Genomic DNA, 22633 nt, shown 5'->3' with positions numbered 1-22633 from the left:
TGCTTCTCGTCGTATCCTCAGAAGTTAAGGAAAACAATTTTTCTCTCTCCTCCTTGTAAAAACTTTCTATGTACTTGAAAATTGTTATGTCTCCACCCTGTCTTCTCTTCTCCTGACTAAACAAACTCATTTTTTCAATCTTCCCTCATCTTATTCCCTGACTGAATAACCTAACCTTTATCAACTGGTTTCTCTTCCATCTGAAATTAACTATTGAGGGGAAAGTTATCAACACTTTCAAAGTTGGTTCAAGTTCTGGATGAAGATATTGGTTGGGTTTTATTTTATCTAAATGGTTTGCCCATCTGTAGTCATATATAATATTCAATTTGTTTGTCTATATCAACCTTATTATCAGCTAGTAAAGAAAATGAAACAGCCAAAGGCCCAATTACTTTTTGCGGAGTTAAACAATCTGTTTAGAATGTTGAGCTCTGCAAAGAATGCGTACCACCCTTTTCATACTTACCCAGGAGTTATCTGTCTTAAGCAAATTTTCTCTCAGTGGGAAAATTGTGCTTGTAATTTTAGCCAGAAGGTTGCAGCATGCTGCGATTATTCTCAAACCTCCAAAAATAGGATTTTGTCTCCTAAAAATGCATCTATTATTCTATGGGGCATTAGATTTCTAGTCCATATCCTCTAATGCAGCTCCAGTTGCTGGACTGAAGGTAAGAGAATTTAATTAACACAGTACAGCATGTTTATGGTGTTAACAACAGGAAACTGCTGCACTAATCTGCAGATTGCCTGCCTTCACATACTGGGCTATTCATGAATTTGTTGCTCTTGTTTTTCTACATTTCAGAACTTCCATTGTTTTATATGGGGGCTTGGAGGCTGGTTTAATTGAAGTGATCTGAATAGAAGTACAGTATGCCAGATGCATATAATAAATATAGAGTAGGTTATGCAATGGTAAGCTATCATGAAATATATGGGAATGGTTTGTGATAAGTTATTGTTAATTAATATAAATCCTAATTTTTTTTAATCAGCACAATTGAATTTTCTTTGTATTGTAACTTTTTCCTCTCACTACAACTTTCCAAGGGAAAAACTTGGATCAAATTAGTTCAAATGATTGTGTGAACAAGCTATTGTTCAACAGAGTAAGGGATGTAGCATTAGTCATTATTTTATAGTTTGTACTACATCATTACAGGTAAGATGTTTGATATATAAAAATAACTCAGTCATAATAAAAAGTAGATGTGAACTTAAAGTTTTCCTGGTCACTAAGGCATGTACCCAGCCTTTGCTGCTGTCTCTGTCCATTGTCCGTGTACAACACTGTGCACTATACTACTAACAGAAAAGTCTTTAAAAGAGCTATCTGGCAACTCACAAGTAAACTTGGGCCAAATTCTGACCCAGATAGGTAGGGTGAAATTCTGGCCCTATTGAAGCCAATGGAGTTTTGCCATTGACTTCAGTGAGGCCAGGATCCCACCCAGGATCTACCAAGAGGATTTCCTTGGAATTCTGCTGTTGGGTTGATATGGATACCAGAGCTTTCCTGAGGGTCAGATGAGAAAAACAGATGGTTAAAGAGCAATAAAGCAATAGAGATTCTTGGGAAATAGAAGTACTTTGTCTTAAGAGCAAATTCAGTATATTTTTTTCTGTGCAAACAAAATACCATATTCATCCTGGCAGGGCCGGCTCCAGGCACCAGCTTACCAAGCAGGTGCTTGGGGCGGCCACTTCAGAGCGGGGCGGCACGTCCAGCTGTTGGGTGGCAATTCGGTGGATGGTCCCTCACTCCTGCTCGGAGCGAAGGACCTCCCGCCGAATTGCCGCCGCAGATTGCGATCGCGGCTTTTTTGTTTTGTTTTGTTTTGTTTGGCTGCTTGGGGCGGCCAAAACCCTGGAGATGGCCCTGCATCCTGGCCCCCTACATGGGTATGCAGTGGTAGGAGGAGGGGGTAGGAGCCTTTGCCCCACTTGAGAGGCTATATGAATGCCAAGCAGAATAGTAGTCCCTGCATTCTGAGGAACACACAGGCTGCTGCCTCCCCGCACCCAAAAGAATCCATGTTTTCACATACTCCTGTGCACACACTCAGGGTGGAGTAACTTGCTCCCCACACAAGTGACATTCAGCCTCCATGTACCTGGTGGCTGTGGGAGACACTCTCGCACCTCAAGCCAGAATGGCTCCTGGTGTATGCCCTGGCATAGTGACTGCAGGACTGACTCTTCCTATGGGCTGTATGTAAATGGGAGACTCAGGCCCTAAATAAACTTGTGAATTCTTTCATTATTATGTTCCATGAACTTTGACCTTTAGAGTCAACTGTCAGAAAGATCATTGTATGCAGTAGAGTTGTAGCCATGTCAGTCATTGGTCCAGGTATAATCTGCAAATAAACTTTTTTTTACTTTACTTACTCCTTGATAATTTACAACAGTAGTAGTCATAAAGGAAGTGCTATTTCTCTCTATTTGTTCTACTACTTAATTCATTTTCAAATTCAAACTATTCATCAGAATTAAATTATATAAATGTAGAGTCCAGTACTAATTCTACCAACAATATTAAAGATTTGTCCTGACTCTCTTATTAGCCATACTTTACAAACAATGTCACAATTTGGAAGTTCTCCATCCACTCCAGTAATATTATCCTCTGATATGGGCAACACCTGGAATAGTCAGAGGTTTTCACATTTTGGACTGTGCTAATTCCTAAGTTCTGGTACTTTTTTCATTTGCCCCTTAGGCTTTTTGTTACTCTGCACTAGCAAAGAGGCTGTCAATGTTGAAATAACGCTTTATAAGCTGCATTTCATACAAAAATTGAAATATTTCTGACAAGAAACATGTTCGTACATATTCATTCAATACTTTCCCTAACTTTTGCCTAATTAACAGCTTCACCTAGTAGATATTTTCAAAGCTGACTGGGCAGGAAGTACAAAGTAGACGAATCCCATTGTTTGCTAATTAATTTTTCATTCTCAAGATCATTAAGGTTAAAAAAATCAATGATCATCTTACATGTGTGGTTTTTTGTAACCTACCAGTGGTTGAGGATAATCTATTGAAAGATTATCCATACATTGCTTGCAAACAGGTAAAGGTATCTCCTGCCAAAGATCTTTGCAAGCAGAATAACACAGAATATTACAGAATGCTTCACTAGGTGTAGAATTTTATCTCTTCATGGTGAACACATACTCTATAAGTCTGTGAGTATTGAAAGCTTTCTACTTCTAGTCAGTTTTAAATTAGTTTCAGGGAGTTACTGTACTAAATAGCACATCAAACAATTTCTGAATGGTCCAGAGTACTGGCAACGGGATAGAGAAGTCCTCAGGCATGATTCACCCCTGAATTACATACACCAGTGTAATTCTATTGAGTGCAGTAGGGTTAAACTGGCATAAAATTAGAGTAACATATTAACAAATTATCCCATCATCGCTATCTAAATTGCCTTTCTGAATCCACGAGCGTGGCTGGAATGACTAGAAAGCCTGTAAAAGCCAATGGCTGTTTCTGTAAAGTGATTCTGATGTTTCAGACATATATGCATATAGTATAACATACACTTGGCACCATTTCTGAAAGATATTTAATGAAATGTTTTGAAATATTTGTCTGAGTCTTTGCAAAAATGGCCATATCAAAGTGACTTCTGATATCGCTTGTGCCCAGATTGTTTAGAGATTTTAAAAACAATTTTTTTCTTTTGCGTCTTTTTTTCTGTGCAATACTAATTATAGAAGAAGGGATATTTCTATACTACTATACTTGATAATACTTAATTTATGTTAAAGACTGATTATATCAGGCATTTTTCTTATTCCATATATTTTCTCACAAGCATATAGCATAAGGAGAGAGAATGATAAATAGTTTTGTATTTGATGTTTAAAAATCTATAAATATGCATATTTAGATTTATTCAGGATCTATACTGGCTCAAGGCTACTGGGAAGGGGTTGCTGTGACTCAAAGTCTCCTATGGCATAAAGGCCACAATGAGTCAGGGAAACCAAAAAGCTAAGTGGCATTGACAAATGAGGGGTCATAGCCAAGGCATCCAGGGGATATGCTGTTTCAGCACAGTTCTTCTACAGCTTCCACTGGCAGGGCTCATACGGAACTACTAGTGGATATCCAAGCTAACCCTTCCCTGCTGGAAGAGCCAAGGAGTTACTTACTATTGCCACATCTCTGGGATGGATGCAGCAGGTCCTTGCTGTTTCAGGGAGGTCCTATCTGTGGTGTATCGGGGAAGCGCCTCAAAGTATAAGGTATTCCAATAGTGACGGATTTATCATTTACTTAAATAGTTCTTATAATTGCTTAGTTTTACTAGATTTTCTCATGACTTTTTTTGTGCAGATTCACAGAGATACTTAGTCATCTAAATCCCAGTTTTAGGCTCCACTGCAATTCACAAAACTCCTGCCAAACCACCTCTCTCTAGACATCCAGACACCTATCTCCTGCCTAAGCCCCAGCATGATTCATGAACCAGGGAAGATAAGCATTTGCCTGTGGGGCCTAATCCAATAGGCATGCTCAGAAGGCACTTACTGGATTGGATCCCATTTGATATCTGGTCACCAGAGGAGATTGTGCCACCATAACTTTTAGTCCAGTAGTTAGAGCACTCACCTGGGATGTGGGAAACCAAGTTTCAATACACTCCCTCTCTGCCAGAAGGATTTGAACAGAAGTCTCCTAGCTCTCAGAAGAATGCTGTAACCACTGAGCTATGGAATAGTCTGATGGGTGGTTTCCTAAGTCTATCCTGTTGAAACTGTTCCACAATAGATAAATAATGAAAGAGTGATTGGAACTGAGGACTGGACACTGAGTTTGCCAGGTGGGTGCCCTAACCACCAGGCTACAGAGTCATTCTCACTGTTTCTCTCTCTGGCCCAACAAATCTAAGTATCACTGGGCCAGAGAGAGAAAGAAACAGTGAGAAGGGGTTCTCTGCTCCCCATCCCCCAGCTCCTCTGTGTGAACTCTCCTGAGGGGCCCGATTTGGTAGGCACACTCAAAGAGTGCCTAATAAATCAGGCCCTGCATCCCAAGTTAGGTAACCAAATACCTGTTTTCCCCTGGTTTGTGAATTGCTCTAGGGCTTAGGTGGGAAATAGACCTTGGGGCACCTAGAGGGAGGCTGCAGTGTTCATGCACAGAGGCAGAAACACAGGCATATAGAGAACTTTTACTGCAAAAATTAAGGTTCTGAGCAATTTTAGGTGCCCACAGGGTTCAACAGGAGTCCTCTGCATTGCAATAGTCTGGGAATCAGGTGTCTAAAACAAGGATTTAGGCACCTAACTCCTTTTGTGCATCCAGGCCTTACTGTCTTCACAAACTTCGTAGCTACCTCCTAAGAGGTACCTCCGGAAAAGTGCTGGAAAAAACCAATAGTGACAGTCCTATCCTCTGTGCTACTAAGTGATATTGATAAGAATACCACACCTCTTACTATTAGAAGCTCTGAATGTTAATATATCAGATTCCCATATCACCAGCAGCATTGCAATGTAATCCCAGTCTATGTCACAGTGGACTGAATCAGGGACTTTATATGTTAGAAGAATGCCAGTACTTGTGTATTTTTAAGTGGAAGGAAATAGCAACATTTCAGTGTAACAGTGTGCTGGGTTTGTCCCTCAGGGTGAGGGTTTATAAAGAGATTGTTTCAGTAGCATGGGGTCATTTTTGAAACTGACAAGGCATTACTTTATTCAGGATCACTTCATGTAGTAAAACCTTATAGATAGCAGTGAGTCATTGTTTAATGAACAGGAACATAGGAAAGGTTACTAGAACAAGTCAAGAAAGTAACGCATGGTGGTAGCTGCAGATGCTGGGGCAGAGGAAGAAGGGAGACAGTAAATATCAATCAAAACAAGACCTATTGCTTGAGCTAAATAATCAAACTAATGTTTGCTTGCTTTTAAAATGAGTATTGAAAAATTACATTAAAAGCAAATGTTGAGTGGACATGTAGCTAGTAAATAGATGCCTTGGGTTTCCAGTATGGAATTGCCATGCCATTAAAAAAAAACCCTACAGAAAAGAGAATTCAAGTGAGTGTACAGGCCTGATTTACAGCTTCTAAATAAGGTGTCCTCTTTCTCATTTCACAGGAAATCCTGTGAAATGAGAAAGACGTGTGTGTGTGTGTGTGTGTGTGTATATATAAAATAAATAAGGTGTCATTTGCATGAACTCTTCAGAAATAACAACACAGGTATTTAACCTGCACCTTGTCAACTCTCCCCTAAGAAACTATCATTCTTCTTTGGTGAGTGAGTGCTATGTAGTGGTAAATGACTCTAGTTTTTCCTCCATTCCATATATGAAGTAGCTACATTTTTCCCTGTGATTAATGAGATAAGTTCACATAAAGGTTATATATTCAGCAAAACCTCTGCAGCAGAGTTATGAGCAGCATATTTAATTTTTTTCATTAGAAGTTACACGCTGTTCTAATTTGCTGATTGCCAAGTTATGTCATCCAGCTGAAGAGTTTATTGCTAAGGTGCAAAACTACAGAGATATCTGACTGAAATAACCAGAAGAAAAACTGTTATATAAAGGAAAACCAGTCACCTAAACTATAAAATATGGTTATCAGATATTTCAAATAAATCCCTCTATGAACTGAATAAATGTGATCTGAGACTATTCATGGCATTCTTATACCCAAGACTACAGTTAAATTAATAAATCTTCTACTGGTATAAATTTACTGCATAAACAGACAATATGCTAGATAGGTCTGTGCAATCACACTTCATAGCTTTGTTTGTAAGCATGGTGCATTTGTATAAAATTGTTTTTGTTTTTTTCTTCTCGTTTTCTCTCTCTCTTTCCCCAATTCCAATACAGGTAACACAATGATTTAACTCTTTTAAAAAGAGTTCTTAAACTCATATAATTCATTCAGACATCTTACTACCTGCTGTAGAATGGATACAAATAAACCATAAGGGAAGTGATAAACTGCCCATACAGAGCCAAGCGTATAGTACAAAGAAATCAAAATGAGGCTTTTCTGATAATTCATTGTCTCAAAGATCAAGCATATCTAATAGATATTTTAACTGAGGTACTTCTTATTTGTCTTTGATTCCAACATGTATAACTAAATTAGTTTTGTTCTAAAAGGAGAATATCTATTGGAGACATCTAAACTATTTCTTTTAATTGTCAAGTCTTATCTACATATGTATAGTGTCAATTTCCTACCCTCACCACTTCCAAGGTCTTTCCAACCCTACCATGTCCAGTCTAGTAGAAGATAACAAACAGGGATACTGCCTATTGAGTTAATCTTGTAAAGACACTAGAAAGACTTGCCTTGTGTTCAGTGACTGCCAGGCATTACTACCTATTTTCTGTTAGATTTTTTTTCCCCCCAACAAAATGCAGTTTCATAAAACCTAAATTTTCCATGGGAAATTGTATCATGGGGTTATTTGTGATGGTAGGGGTCAGGGCTCAGTTCCCTGGGACTCAACTTCCAGTTTATGTCCTATGTTCCCATCACAGTTCTCAGGCTGCTGATGGGCGCCTCCTACTGCACAAATAAGAAAAATCCTCAGGGCACCCTATCTGCCTAAGTATAGGGGTTTCTATGGTGCAAATTGAGTTAAACTGTTTGTGTTGAAGGAGTTAGGGGTCTTGGCTCCCACTACCCTAGCCTTTTTTGTATGGTCTGAGATTCCATAACCCCAAAAGGGGTAGAGGACCAATTACCTAATGGGTTCAGCAAGCTCTAAGGCAAGCCAATCTTATCCAGCCAGTATACAAAGATTGTTGTCTCCTTGTAGGCACAGGGGGGCCTTCCTGAGGGCTGTTCTCATGAAGGCTTCTAGGAGTCTTCTTTAGGAGCAGCAGAACTGCCATCTGCTCTCTCCCAGAGCTGCCCAGCAACTGCTTTTAAACCCTTATTCCACCCTTGACATGATTGACAGGGGCAGATGGGTAGGACCAGCCTTGCCCACAGGAGTTCTCACCAGTGACAAAGTGATTAAAGGAGTTTATGTACCCCCTCAGACACCCTGGCCCTCAGGATTGGAGTAAGGGAGTTAGTCATGTGCAGGGGCTCCCTCATCACAGGGGAAAAAAAGTTTGCCAGAGTCCTGACTTTTCCAGCTCAATGTTGGACTTGTTCTAAGTAAAAGAGGGGCAGTAACACTGAGGTTTGTTAAATTGGTAACTATTTTATATTCTTCCTTTCTGCACTTTCCCTCAGTCTTCTTTCAATTAGATGTGTTTGCCAAATTACAAATCCTGAGAAGAAAGAAAGTTCTTTCAGCCATATCTCTGTCACACTAGTAACTGAAAACTATATCAGCAGAAACTAAGAAATCTGAAAATAAGAAGCTATGTTGTTGTTTAGACTTTTCAGGCGCTCTCAATGGGAGCTTCTGAGTGATGGGTCCCTTTGAAGATCTGGCCCTAAAAGTCTAAAGAGGAACATATAGTAGCCTTCTGATTATCATTATTGACAGAGTTAAAAACAATAGATTGCTGAACACTTTTGAAAATCTGACCCTTCATAATTGCATCATAAGTAAATTATTCTATTCAAGCTAAACAAGGTGGGTGAGGTAATATCTTTTATTGAACCAACTTCTGGTAGTGAGAAAGATGCTTTTGAGCTTACACAGAGCTCTTCTTCAGGTCTGGGAAACAGAGCATTACAGCTAAAAACAAGATGGAACAATTTGTTCCACATAAGTAGTTAACACATTTCCAGGGACCATTCAAGGTGAAGTGGTCTGTTAATATCCCTCCAGTCACAGGGAGGAAAGGGGAAGGGGTAAGCAGTTAAGGGGAGACATTAGTGGGTTAAAGAGTGTTGTAATAAGCCATAAATCCATTGTCCCCATTCAGTCCATGTTTCTTTACTCTCTAGCAAAGTTATGAGTCTAAGCTCCCTGGCTCATCTTTTGAAAGTGTTGTGCAGGTTTTCTTTGAGGATGAGGACTGGTAAGTCAGATATAAAGAGATTGCTTTGTGAAAAGCATTCACCTTCAGTGATGTGGTGGTTCTGTCTTATTATTTTCCTGTGTGAATTCATTTGAAAGCATAGTGATTGTCTGGTTTCACCCACATAGTTGCTAGTGGGCATTTAGAGCACTGGATGAGGTACACCACATGCATAGTACCCATCGATCTTAAAAGGCACGTTATGGGGGGGGTTGATCATGATACCAGTGCAGATAAGTCTGCAGTCACCCCTCAAGTATGGGTTGTAGTTGTTGATACCCCATATGGGGTCCAGTGTGGGGTGGTAGGTGACAATGAGGGGTGTGTGGCCAGAGGAGGTTCTCTCTACTGAAGCAGGTTCTCTCAGGATATTTGGGTAGCCCATTCCAAATACCCTGAGAGAACCTGCTTCAATACAGAAATAAAACCCCTCTGACTGCACATTGACTTCAATAGGATTATTCATTATTCATGTGAAAAATTAAGCATGTGCCTAACTGTTTGCCAGATTGGTGCCAAAATGACATTTATACAACAGACCCGATAAATTGTATTAAAATTCTGAAAAATCTTAGAGATTTTGCAGATATAGATTCATAGATTCCAAGGCCAGAAAGGACCATTGTGATCATCTAGTCTGACCTCTTGTGACACAGGCCATAGAACTTCACCAAAATAATTCCTACAGCATATCTTTTAGAAAGATATTTTTACACTTAAGGTTCAAAATGTATGCCTTATTTCCAGTCTGAATTCATCAAGGTTCGGCTTCCAGCCACTGGATCATATTATACCTTTCTCTGCTATAGCCCATTGTTAAATATTTGTTCCTCATGCAGGTACTCTGTCTGCATTCAGACTAATGAAGTCACCTCTCAATCTTCTCTTTGTTAAGATAAAAGATTGAGCTCACTGAGTCTATCACTATAAGGTAGATTTTCTAATATTTTAATCACTCATTCCTCTTCTCTCACCCCTCTCCAATTTATCAACTCCCTTTTTGAATTATGGGCACCAGAACTGGACCCAGCATTTCAGCAGTCACACCAGTGCCAAATACAGAGGTAAAATAACCTCTCTACTCCTATTCCATAGTCCCCTGTCCCATATCAGCAGCTCCACTATCTTGCCCAGGATCGATGTCAAGCTGACAGGCCTAGAACTATCTTCAATATCCTGTTTGCCCTTTTAAAAAATTGGCACAACACTAGCTTTTTTCCAATCTTCTGGAACTTTCCTAGTGCTCCAAGACTTTTGAAAATTAACATTAATGGTCCAGCAAGCTCCTCAACCTGTATGTAAGAAGTTTAAAAAAAGCCAGCTATCTGTGCCTGCTGATTTAAAGACGTCTGACTTTATTAGCATCTGTTTAACTTCCTTCAGAAATACTAGTAGAATGCAAATAATTTATATACTAGTAATAATGAGGCTGTCATCTGTTTTTCTCCAAATTTAGAATACACGTGTTTATTAAACACTGTCTTTTTTGCATTGTTATTGATAATTCTACCATTTCCATTTGATATTGCCGATACAGTTGTCAGGATTCTTTTTCTTCCTAATATATTTTTTAAAACCTCTTTTTTATTGTCCTTAACTCTGCTGGTCAGAGATTTCTCTATTCTCCCTTGGCTTCCCTTATAATTTTCTACAATTCCTAACTTCTGATTTTATATTTATCACTATCCACTTCCCCTTTCTTTCATTTGTTATATATTTACTTTATTTTTATAGTTGCCTTTATTTCCCTGTAAACCAAGTCAGATTTTTACCCAGAATAGTCTTCTTCCTCGATTGTGGCTTTTTGGGTATCTCATAAGGTGTTCTGAAGTGATTCTCAATTATCATTCACATTTTTCTGATTAAAATCTTCCATTCATACACATATAGATATGCATGTTACAAATAACCATAACTGTATCACATTTAGATCTAAGCTACCATTAATTTTTAGTTCTGTGATCAGTTACTCTTTATCTGTTAGGACAATGTCTAATAAAAAATAAATAGATGCAGAAGACTGGTTTAACTGAAAGCATGTATTTGAATAATCATGTGTTAATCTATAATTTTCAAAATAAGAAACTAATTTGATTATTTGAGGGAGAACAACATTAAGACTGAAAATAAATAGAAACAAGACTGTGTGGAAGTTGTTTTTTTGGGGGGGGAAGGGAGGGAATAGTCACTAACTGAAAACCCTCAGATTATGTACCAATGTAATTAAACTCATTAAGTCTTGCAAACAGTTTCCCCATAAATTTAAATAATTGTTTTTCATATCGATATCTCCTTCGAGTTTGCACTATGAGCATAAGGAACTAATCCTGTATGACTGCAGCAGTGAACGTGTCTAGCGCTCATTGTGGGAGCAGATTCTTAAGTTTGTGTCACAATGTTGCAATAGAGAGTTCTTTTGGTGATGAAAAGAAAAAAAAAGAGCAAATAGTCAGAACAATTAATCTCCCTTTACTGACTCATTTTAGCATAAATTCAAGTATGAGTGCTGCTGAGGGATTCCAAGCTTTGTGTTAGAGTGGACACAACTTGTCTGAAACATATCAGCTGATCTTTCTAAATGTATATATTTTTTCATAGAAAATAAGACAGGGTTGTTTTGTTTTTGTAATACAGAGGAAAATTTTAAGAACTAAATACTGAAGCAATTTCATTTGAAGTACTGAGACAGTTTAAAGGAAAGGAGGGAGCTTTAAACCACAAGGGTGGGGTTAATTGTAATTTGATTTGTCCACAGTTATTTGTTTAGATAATAGAAGGAGGACCCAAGGTCTCATAGAGCTGGTGCTCAGAGACGTTCCATCCTGTCAGCATCCTCAAAGCAAGTTCACATCAGGGCTGACTCCATTTAGGCAGAGAAAATTCAATTAGGATCATTCTGTGGATTTAAGGTTCCCATGAGGATCAGGACAGGCAATATTCAGATTTCATTATTTTAACAAAATATATTCCAACAACTTTTTTTTTTTCTGTGCTGTCTTTGGCTCCCTCTTCTATTTTTCCCAAGGTATGTTAATCTGGTTTTGATTTTATGAAAAGTTTAATTTTTTTTCTGATTTAAGGCTGAGAGTATTACATGAATTCATCAAATAATGTGGAAATCATTTCAAGAATAAATTGCCAATAGTTTGGATGTAAAATTATTCTAAAAAGAACAATTTGATCAGCAAGAAAATAAATATCAGAAAATTGGTTCAGTTTTGTGGTTCTGTCATTCCATACTGCATGGAAAACATTTTGGAATTCAGTATGCTGTTCATGGGGGAGAGAATCTCAGGAGAGGAACCTCCTAAGGGACAATGAATGTAACTTAGGGAGTCAGACACAGTTTACCCAGTACTGTCTTTTATTTCAGCTCAGCACAGGTCTGCAACTCATTGTAACTATAAAAAAATTTTGGCTAAAGTTTTGGTCTTGCAAACACTTACTCCTGTAAGTAAGTTTATGCATGAACACCATGATTGCCAACTCCAAGATTTCAAAAATCATGAGTCAAATCCCCCCCCCCCCCCCAAAATCATGAAATTGGCCAAAAAATTGAGAGATAAAAAACCTACTGCAGTTTTGGTCCGTCTTTTGATATTTGACCTCTCCCTGACTACCCCCAGTGTGTGTGTGTGTGTGTGTATATGAGACAGTTAAACAGTGTTGCTAACCCTCCCAAATGAGATAAACACTGCTGGGAGACTAAGAAAGTTAGACAGTTGAGTTTGTCAGCAGAGAGAGCCAGAGCTGAGTGTGTTTTTGCCTTACCTTGCAGGTACTCTATAAGGAAGAGCACACCATGGGAAGTAAACAGCATGTTGCCAACACCACTGCTAGTTCTTCCTCTGCCTGCACCTGTGAGGACCCCAACAGACCAGCACCCTGACTCTGGAGACTTCAACTCAGGTTCTGGTCTTGACTTGATGAAAATGTAGCCTGCATATCCCCACCAAGAAAAGCCAAGCAGGGGACCCTCCAGATGTGAAAGGTGTCTGCTGCTGGACTCCCTCAGGAAGCAGGTAAGAAATGCAGGAGGAGGTGACTCATCTGTATGGCATGTTGGGAGCATGAGGACTTCATCTATCAGACACATGTGGCAACATCTGGGATGGATGATGCTAGCTGACTACAGACAACTGCAGCAGCACCACCAGAGGAGACAGGAGAACTGCCTGCTCTGCAAGGAGGAGACTGGTTGCTGGCCACCAGTCATTGCTCCACCTGCACGGTCCCTCCTCCCCCCTAGTCCATCGAGGTCAAGAACCGATATACTGTCCTGGCAATAGGAGGAGAGGAGCAAGTCCCAATGGCTGAGAGGAGGAGACATTTGCCCCCAAGGCTGGGAGGCTCCCTGCCACTGAACCTAAAAGGAGGAGACATGGGGTGCTGGTGGTTGGGGACTCCCTTTTGAGGGAAATGGAGGCATCCATCTGCAGACCTGAGATGACACCCAGAGAGGTGTGCTGCCTGCCTGGAGCCTATATCCAAGACATTATGGAAAGGTTTCCGATAATCATCATTCCCTCTGCTCACTACCCCATGATGTTCATCCATGTGGGCACTAATGATACTGCCAGGCCTGACGCTGAGCAGATCACCCTACCTCCCAGAGGCTGTAGTTGCTGCTGAAGGAGCTGTGTTCTCATCCATCCTCCTTGAGAACTCCTTCCACTGCGGGGCCCTCTTAGGCGCGGTGCCCCATTCCGGGAAATCAGCCAAATCAGTTTAAAGCCGGTCCTGCCACCCCTCCTTGGCATAGAGCAGCAGCTCAGTGAGTCAGTGTTAACACTTCCATTGTCTTCCGACTATCAAGCTAGAAACACACCCTCAAAGACCCTTCTGTGTTTGCAACGGACACTGACCAAAATAAGACTTTTTCAAAGTGAGCTGCTTCATAGTCATGGGAGCACAGCCACATTTTGATGAATCTCTGGTGCAAGACCAGCAAAACTTTGGACTTTATCAAAAGTACCAGGAATGACCACACATATCAGCAGATATCTAAAAAGCTGGCAGCCTTGCAAATTTTCCAGACCAGGGCAGGGAGCAAATTAAGAGGCTGAAGAATGAATATTGGAAGACCAGGAACCAGAACCACACCTTAGTCAAATCGCCAACCTCATGCCCATTTTATGAGGTGTTTGTCCATGCGCTGGGTACTGCATCCAGCAAGGAGCTAACCATCGTGCATGACTGCTTCGTCAGACAGGATAGTGCCCTGCTGGTCCCTGAATCCAGCATGGGAACTGATGGGAGCCAGCATCAGGCTCCAAATGAAGTCACTCTGTTGCTGAAACCAGTCCCAGAGCAGGCTGTGGAACAGAAAGAGCAGCAAATTCTGGGTCCATATTCAAAGGAGCTGTTTGAAGTCGTCACCCCGAGGAACACCCTACTGCCGAGCCTGCAGCAAATGTGTAGGAAACGGAAGCTGCCCCTGAGCCCAATACATTTCTGACCCCAATTTAAAGTGTGTTATTATAGTACTGAAAGGGATTTCCACTCCCAGAACCAATGCAAAATGTATGAGACGCTCCAACTAACAGGGTGTACCGCAATGGCGGATTGTATCCCAGTGCCTTGGCATCCCTTCTCCTGCTCACCCTAACAAGTTCAAAATAGTGAGCAGGAAATGCAAACAGTAAAGAACAGCTTTAAAGAGTATTTTTTACTGTTTTCCTTAAAATAATAAGTTTAAGCTTGCCGCTCTGTAATCACTCAATGGCCTTTGGATCCACCTGTGAACAGTGAACTCTGTAAAAAGAACAGGAGTACTTGTGGCACCTTAGAGACTAACAAATTTATTAGAGCATAAGCTTTCATGGGCTACAGCCCACTTCTTCGGATGCATAGAATGGAACATATTCTCAATATATATATATATATATATATATATTGATATACACACACACACACACACATACAGAGAGCATGAACAGGTGGGAGTTGTCTTACCAACTCAGAGGCCAATTAAGTAAGTGAAAAAAAACTTTTGAAGTGATAATCAAAAAATATCTTTGGGAACTCCTGGAGGATGGGATAAACCAAGAGGACTGGAGAGGGAAAATATAGTACACATCTTTAAAAAGGAGAAGAAGGAGGACCCAGGGAATTATACACCAGTTAGCCTAACTTCTATACCTGGAAAAACACTGGAGCAAATCATTAAACAGTCAATTTGTAAGCACCTAGAGCATAATAGGATTATAAGGAATAGTCAACATGGATTTGTCAAGAACAAATCATGCCGAAGCAACTTAATTTCCTTCTTTGATAAAATTGCTGACCTAGTGAATGGGGGAAAGCAGTAGACCTGATATACCTTGATATGAGTAAGGCTTTTGACACAGCTCTGCATGACATTCTCATAAGCACACTATGGAAATGTGGTCTAGATTAAATTACTATAAGGTAGTGCACGATTGAAATACCATACTCAAAGAGTAGTTATCAATTGTTTGCTATCAAATAGGGAGGGCATATCTAGTGGAGTCCCGCAGAGATCAGTCCTGGGTCTGGTACTATTCAGTATTTTCCTTAATGACCTGGATAATGGAGTAGAGAGAGTATGCTTTTGAAATTTTCAGATAACACCAAGCTGGGAGGGGTTACAAGCACTTTGATCAACAGGATTTGAAATTCAAAATGACCTTGACAAATTGGAGAATTGATATGAATTCAACAAGATGAAATTCAATAAAGATGTGCAAAATACTTCACTTAGGAAGGAAAAAAAAATCAAATACATAACTACAAGTGGGGAATAGCTGTCTAGGTGGTAGGACAGCTGAAAAGGATCGGGGGGTTATTGTGCACAACAAACTGAATGTGAATCATCAATGTGATGCAGCTACAAAAAAAAGGGATATTTTAACAAGACACAGAAGGTAATTTTCCTGATTTACTAAGCAGTGGTGAGGCTCCAGCTGGAATACTATGTCCAATTTGGGGCAAATTAGAAAGAGTCCAGAGGAAAGCAACAAAAATGATAAAAGGTTTTGAAAACCTGACCTAGGAGGAAAGGTCAAAAAGATTTGGTATTGTGATAAAGTTCCTCCTCTATCTTGGTGGGTCCTGTGCTTATTGGCAGATTTTCTTGCCTCAGAGATAAACCATGTGGGTTGGGGGAACAGCCCAGAGACCTTCCCCTCTGGAAGAACCCACAGTCAGGTCAATTGGGAGGTTTGGAGGAAACCCGGGCCCACCCTCTACTCCGGGTTCCAGCCCAGGGCCCTGGGGACTGCAGCTGTCTATAGTGCCTCCTGTAACAGCTGCATGACAGCTACGACTCCCTGGACTACTTCCCCATGGCCTCCTCCAAACACCTTCCTTAGTCTCACCACACAACCTTCCTCCTGGTGTCTGATAATACTTGTGCTCCTCAGTCCTCCAGCAGCACACCCTCTCAGCTCCTTGTGCCTCTTGCTCCCAGCTCCTCACACCACAAACTGAAGTGAGCTCCTTTTTAAAACCCAGGTGCCCTGATTAGCCTGCCTTAATTGATTCTAGCAGCTTCTTCTTAATTGGCTCCAGGTGTCCTAATTAGCCTGCCTGCCTTAACTGGTTCTAGCAGGTTCCTGATTACTCTAGTACAGCCCCTTCTCTGGTCACTCAGGGAACAGAAAACTACTCATCCAGTGACCAGTATATTTACTCTCTACCAGACTCCTGTACCCCACTGGTCTGGGTCTGTCACAGCACATTTAGTCTTGAGAAAAAAAGACTGAAGGGTAACCTGATAACAGTCTTTCAGTATGTTCAGGGCTGTTACAAAGTGAATGTTGATCAATTGTTCTCCATGTCCACTGAAGGTAGGACAAGAAATAATAGGCTTAAGCTGCAGCAAGGGAGATTTAGGTTAGATATTAGAAAAAACTTTCTAACAGCAGGTTAGACTTGATCACTTCCAGCCCTATATTTCTATGATTCTACTAAATGAATTGCATAAGGTGATTCTGGCCTTGCTGCAGGAGCTCTTGCTGCTGCCTGATGGTGTGGAGCTTCCAGCTTCTCCCCAAAACCCCAGCAGTCTAATTAATTCTTTGCCTTCCAGGCCCAGCCTCACATCTGCCCTTGCCCATCTGTGCATCTCTGTTCCTCCTGAAGCTCCAGAGGTCCTTCTCCCTGCCCCAGGCCTGGCGTTGCAAAGATGGGGAGAAGCCAAGGGAGAAGGGAGCAGAACCAGCTTGAGCTGTTGGGCTCTTTCTGTTCCCTCCTTCGTACTCATCTCCTGTGAAAAATGGATCAGTCTGTTCCCTGACAGGTGCACTTCAGCCTCTGGTGATTGAAAATCCAGAACAAACCTTGTTAAGATGTTCCAGTGGTTAATGACCCTCCAGGCTGCTAGTTAACTGTCTCTCTATTCTCCACTTTCATTTTGGATTCTCAAGTTTTAGCTTTCTTTGCATATGCCAGTGCTAGGACTTGGGATCACTCCAAAAATGTGTGCCTTATTTCTAGTCTGAATTTGTCACTGTGCTGGGTGCAGTACAAATACATAAATAGAGACAGTCCCTGCCCTGAAATGCTTACAATCTAGAGCCCCATTCCTGAAAGGGGCTTTGTATAGGTGGACCTCTGAGCTCATACAGATCTCCAGTGACTTCTCCTTGGAGGACATGGGCTATATTCAGTCCAAATTCATTCTGCTGATGCCTTAATTAAGTGGTGAGACAGCAAATACCAAACTGAGTCCCTTAACCCCTGCAGGTTGATCACATTTTCAAAGTGAAAATTTTGACATTGGGGCTGTGGGGTGTCACAGGGAAGGTTTTTTTCTGGTGGATAAAGGAGACTGGTAGAGAAGTGGGAAGAAAAGGGGGCACCCTATTTCATCTCCCTCTCTATCCCCCTTTAGAATGAAAAACTGGGACAATTCACAGTAAAGGGCCTGGTGGGAGCAAACAGCCTTTATCCCTCTGTCTGCCCTCTACTGTTCTCTCCTAGTCCCAACCTCCCTCTGAGCCTACCTAACCCCCACACATACTTCCCCACTACCTCATTCCCCAGTGACCTCCATTCTCCCCTTTCATTAAACCCTGGCAACCCAAGCCTACTCCCGCCTGGCTCAGGACCTCCACAATTCACCTGAACTTCCTCCAACCCAATCCCCGTCTGCTGAGATACACACACCGTCACTATGCCCCTCACTCCTACTTAACCCCTCCACCTTTGAGAGCCACAGTCTCCGCTCTGAATCATCTCCCCTCCCCCAATATTACCAAGCTCAGAACAACCCACACAGACTCAGAACATCCCCATCACCATTAGGTTCAGAAGCCCCTCGCCCCCACACACACATTTGTGGATGGATCTGAAAAAGCAAGAGTAGAGGCAGAAAGAAACATGTACTATACTCTGCCTCTTTGGGCCTGGACTGAAATAGCACCACAGAAGGCTATGACTCTTCCCTCTCCTACCTGCAGTCTATATACCAGTGGTTCTCAACCAGGGGTACACATACCCCTGAGGGTACACAGAGGTCTTTCAGGCGGTACATCAACTCATCTAGATATTTGCCTAGTTTTAAAACAGACTATATAGAAAGCACTAGTGAAGTCAGTACAAACTAGGATTTCATACAGACAATGATTTGTTTATATTGCTCTATATACTATACACTGAAATGTCAGTACAATATTTGTATTCCAGTTGATTTATTTTATAATTATATGGTAAAAATTAGAAAGTAAGCAATTTTTCAGTAATATTGTGCTGTGTCACTTTTGTATTTTTATGTCTTGTAAGCAAATAGTTTTTAGGTGAGGTTTAACTTGGGGGTACGCAAGACAAATCAGATTCTTGAAAGGGGTACAGTAGCCTGGAAAGGTGAGAATCACTGCTATATACAGTCCTGGTAACAGGCAGGTGTACTGCAGCCTCCAGTGGCAGAAAATAGTATTTCAACTTGCCTTCCATCAGCCACACTATACAGATTGGCTATCATAGATGAGGTTTAGCATCATTCACCCTGAATGACCAAACACCCCGATCTAAGTCATGATAAGATGCAACAAGTTACAAACAACAATGGGGGGAGGAGGCAACAGTAATAGAAACGCATGCTTATATAGGCTGGCTATGTGTACAGTTAGCAATTTCCTTTTTTTTTTCAAATATAAATATTAATAATATTAGTAATCCCTAGTGGCCACCTAAATATCCATCATCAGCTGGCAATTTCTCATTGGCATCACAATGACAGTGTGTGTTGAGGAAGTATTTAAAGGAAGGCCAGGGATTGGCTGCATGGATTAGTTCAGAGAGGGTGTTCCACCCATAAGAGGCATTAGGGAGGAAAGTCTATGGGCATTTTCAGCAGAAGTGGTCAAGAGTTAATTGGTGTCCTGATAATGTGGAGGTAGGGAGGGGACACAACAAGATGTAAAAGAGGATAAATAGCAAGGGGCTAAGTAATGAATGGCTTAAAGGTAAGGACAAGAAGCTTATATTTGATGTAGTAGAGAAGGGGAAGCCAGTAGAGGGACTGAAAAATGAGTCTGATATGATCAAAACAATGGGACTGGAAGATGAACTTGGAAGCAATGTTTTGAATAGACTTAAAGGGGAAAAGGCCAGGAAGGAGAAAGAGGCTGCAATAGTAAAGATAGGAGTTAATTTGACCGGAACGAGAGTTTTGACAGTTCTTTATGAAGTTAAGCTGCAGTACATAGCAAGTTAAACCATTTATTAAATTATTAAGCACACCATATAGAACATACAGCAATTTGTAAAATATGCATCAGTAAATATAATACATACTCAGGTCATTTAAAAAGTAAATCCAATCTTTACAGACTTGCTTTAGAAGTGCACAATTGGGCAAAACTGTTGATTTACCCTAAGAAAGGATTTCCAGATCAGGTCTCAAAATAGCATTGAATTCTGTAATTTAAATATCTGCAAAATACATTTTAAGAACACTAGTCTCTCTGCACTGTCTAGTAGCAGTCTGCATTTGTGATTAAGGAAGTAATCCTACTACAGGGTTCACTACTAGATAGTATGCCAAGAAAAGATATCACAACAGAAGAAAGATTTAGAAGTCTAATCGAATTTTGTCTCCACAAGTCTATTGGTTCAGATGTCTCCAGTATAGCAGACTCCATCAGATAAAGAAAAAGTTCCCTCTACACTGCATTTTACTTAACTGGAGACTGAGAATTGGTCAATATCTTCTCTGAGCAGCTCCACAGATTATATCCTCTCTCACTTTATTTGCAGGATGCTAGCAAACTTTCTTTGTCCTCCATTTTCATTTTGGACTCTCAAGTTTTAGTTTTCTTTACATACATTAGTGCTTGAACTTGGGATCAACAGAAAATCTCAGGTTTTTTTAGACATCTGTACACAATGTAGTCATTCAAATGCTGACTTTCACTAATATTAGAAAAATTGAGCATACATGTAAATACATATACCTGTACTTGGCAGGGGCAAAAAACAGCATATGTACCATAAAAATTTCATCACTGTATCTGCAGAAACCAATGGGATCTGGCAGTTTGTAGGTGCAAATTCTGACCCTTCATGTTTGTGCAGATGTCACACTATTTAAATTTTGTGCGCTAATGTTTGCTCTTGCTAAGCAGGAGCACATGAAAGAGTGAGAATACTTTTACACCTGCACAAGTGCAGATCCTTTCGAAAATGTACCCTAATCAGTGTTCTAGTTATCATAGATGGGTAACAAAAAATATTAGAAGTGTGGTATAAAGAGAGATTAAAATTACCAGGACTGTTCGTTTAGAGAGAAGATGAATAAGAGGGGACATGATAGAATATACAAAATATAGTACAGGGAAGGTAAACTGGACACTTCTATTTGCCTCCCATAATACAAAAACAAGGGGATATTTGGTGAGATTTTCAACCAATAAGAGGATTTTAAATGGAACAAGTAAAAACAGATTTAAAAATAGTTTTGCACAGGGCATAATTAATCATTGAATCTCATTGCCCTTAGATATCTTTGAGGCCAAGAGATTGATAGGATTCAAAAAACATTTATATGGATGAAAACATCCATGGTTACATTAGCTAAAATAAAAATAATAGGGTTTCAAACTCTCATTCTTTCATATATAAGCCAATTTCTAGCTGATAGGCGTTAAGAAGAAACTTCCCCTATAGGTAGGATATGTCATAATAGACCATTATTGCATTTCTTACAGATTTTTCTGAAGAATCTGGTGCTGCCTACTATTAGTGACAGGATACTGAACTAGACAGATCACTGGTCTGATCTGGGATGACAATTTTTTTGTACTATAGTCTCAGAGCACCATGAGGATACTCACTTAGGCTACGTCTAAACTGCACACCACTGGTGGCAGCGTGTAGGGTATGTGTAACTACACATCACAGTGAAAAGTAGGCTGCATCCACAATGCAGTGTGTAGCTTAGCTATGCATGTCAGTGAAAGGCTCTGGCAGTGGGAAGCAGTAGAGAAAGGCTCCAGAGACTTTCCCTGCTGCCACAGTCTTTAGGGAATGGTTCCAGCAGCAGGGAGCTTCCAGAGGCTTCCCTCACTGCCTTCCCCGTGCCAGGGCCTTTCCCCACTGCTGGAACTTTCTTCCTGCATCAGGGAAAGACACCAGCGGCAGGGAGGCAGCAGGATACTACACTATTAAAAATGTATTAAAAGTATAGACAGGGATGCTTGTCTTGGACATGAAGACAGACATGTAGGGTATATACACACAGGGTTCTGGCATGTCTTTACTCGCCTAAGCAGTGCCTCACTTTCTACACTACTGTTTATACCCATGCTAGGGTGGCATGTAATCTATATATCCTACATGCCACAGTAAGGAATGTGCAGTTTATTTGTACCCTCAGACTGGTATCAGAAGTTTTCCTCTTGGGTAACTGAGTAGAAACCCGAGTGTAAAAAAATAACTAACTTGAAGCCTCTGGATTTCATTTCCAAATTCTCTCACTCAGCCTAAGTTAAAAAATCCAGTGAATTCAATTATATTCAGAATCTCCTTGGGTAGTTTGTTGTAATGCTACTTAGTTAATGAAAACACTCAGATGACCCATCTTTTTATATGAAATTGCATTTTAGGGATTCCAGAAAAGAGCCTCAAGTTAAAGTGTGGGAATATGCTAGTTTTTTATTTGTAGATGTTATCATCCTGACAGCTTTTTCTTATATTGTTATTAAATAGCATCATAAATGAAGAGGTTCTTTTTTTTTTATTAGTCAGACTTGTGGTAAAATTGTATCTTACTTCATTTTGTATGAACATAGTAGGTTCATGAAATCTTCTGTAAACAGAAGCTATGAAAATGTAAGTGTCATATACCAGGTAGACAATTGTAAATCATGCCATGCTACAAGCATGTTTTATTAAAGTATGCTCAATAGTTTTACTGAATCATACTGTATGCATTCTTCAACATTTCCAAAAGTGAAGCATTTGAAAGACTTTTATAAAAACAAAACTGCTTATGGATATCACGTAGACCATAGACAGTTATTCTTTCAACAACTTTACAATGTATATATTTTTATTTAATTTTTCATCTAGAAAATTATAGAAAATTGATAAAGGAAGCAAGAGAAGGCAAGGATAAATCTATGGGTAGCAAAGTTAAGGACAATAAGAAAGCATTTTTAAGTATATCAGAAACAAAAGGAACCAA

The sequence above is a fragment of the Chrysemys picta genome, chromosome 2 (genome assembly GCF_011386835.1).
Source record: "Chrysemys picta bellii isolate R12L10 chromosome 2, ASM1138683v2, whole genome shotgun sequence".
NCBI classification, from domain to species: Eukaryota; Metazoa; Chordata; order Testudines; family Emydidae; genus Chrysemys; species Chrysemys picta.
Note: the sequence above shows the minus strand (reverse complement) of the source record.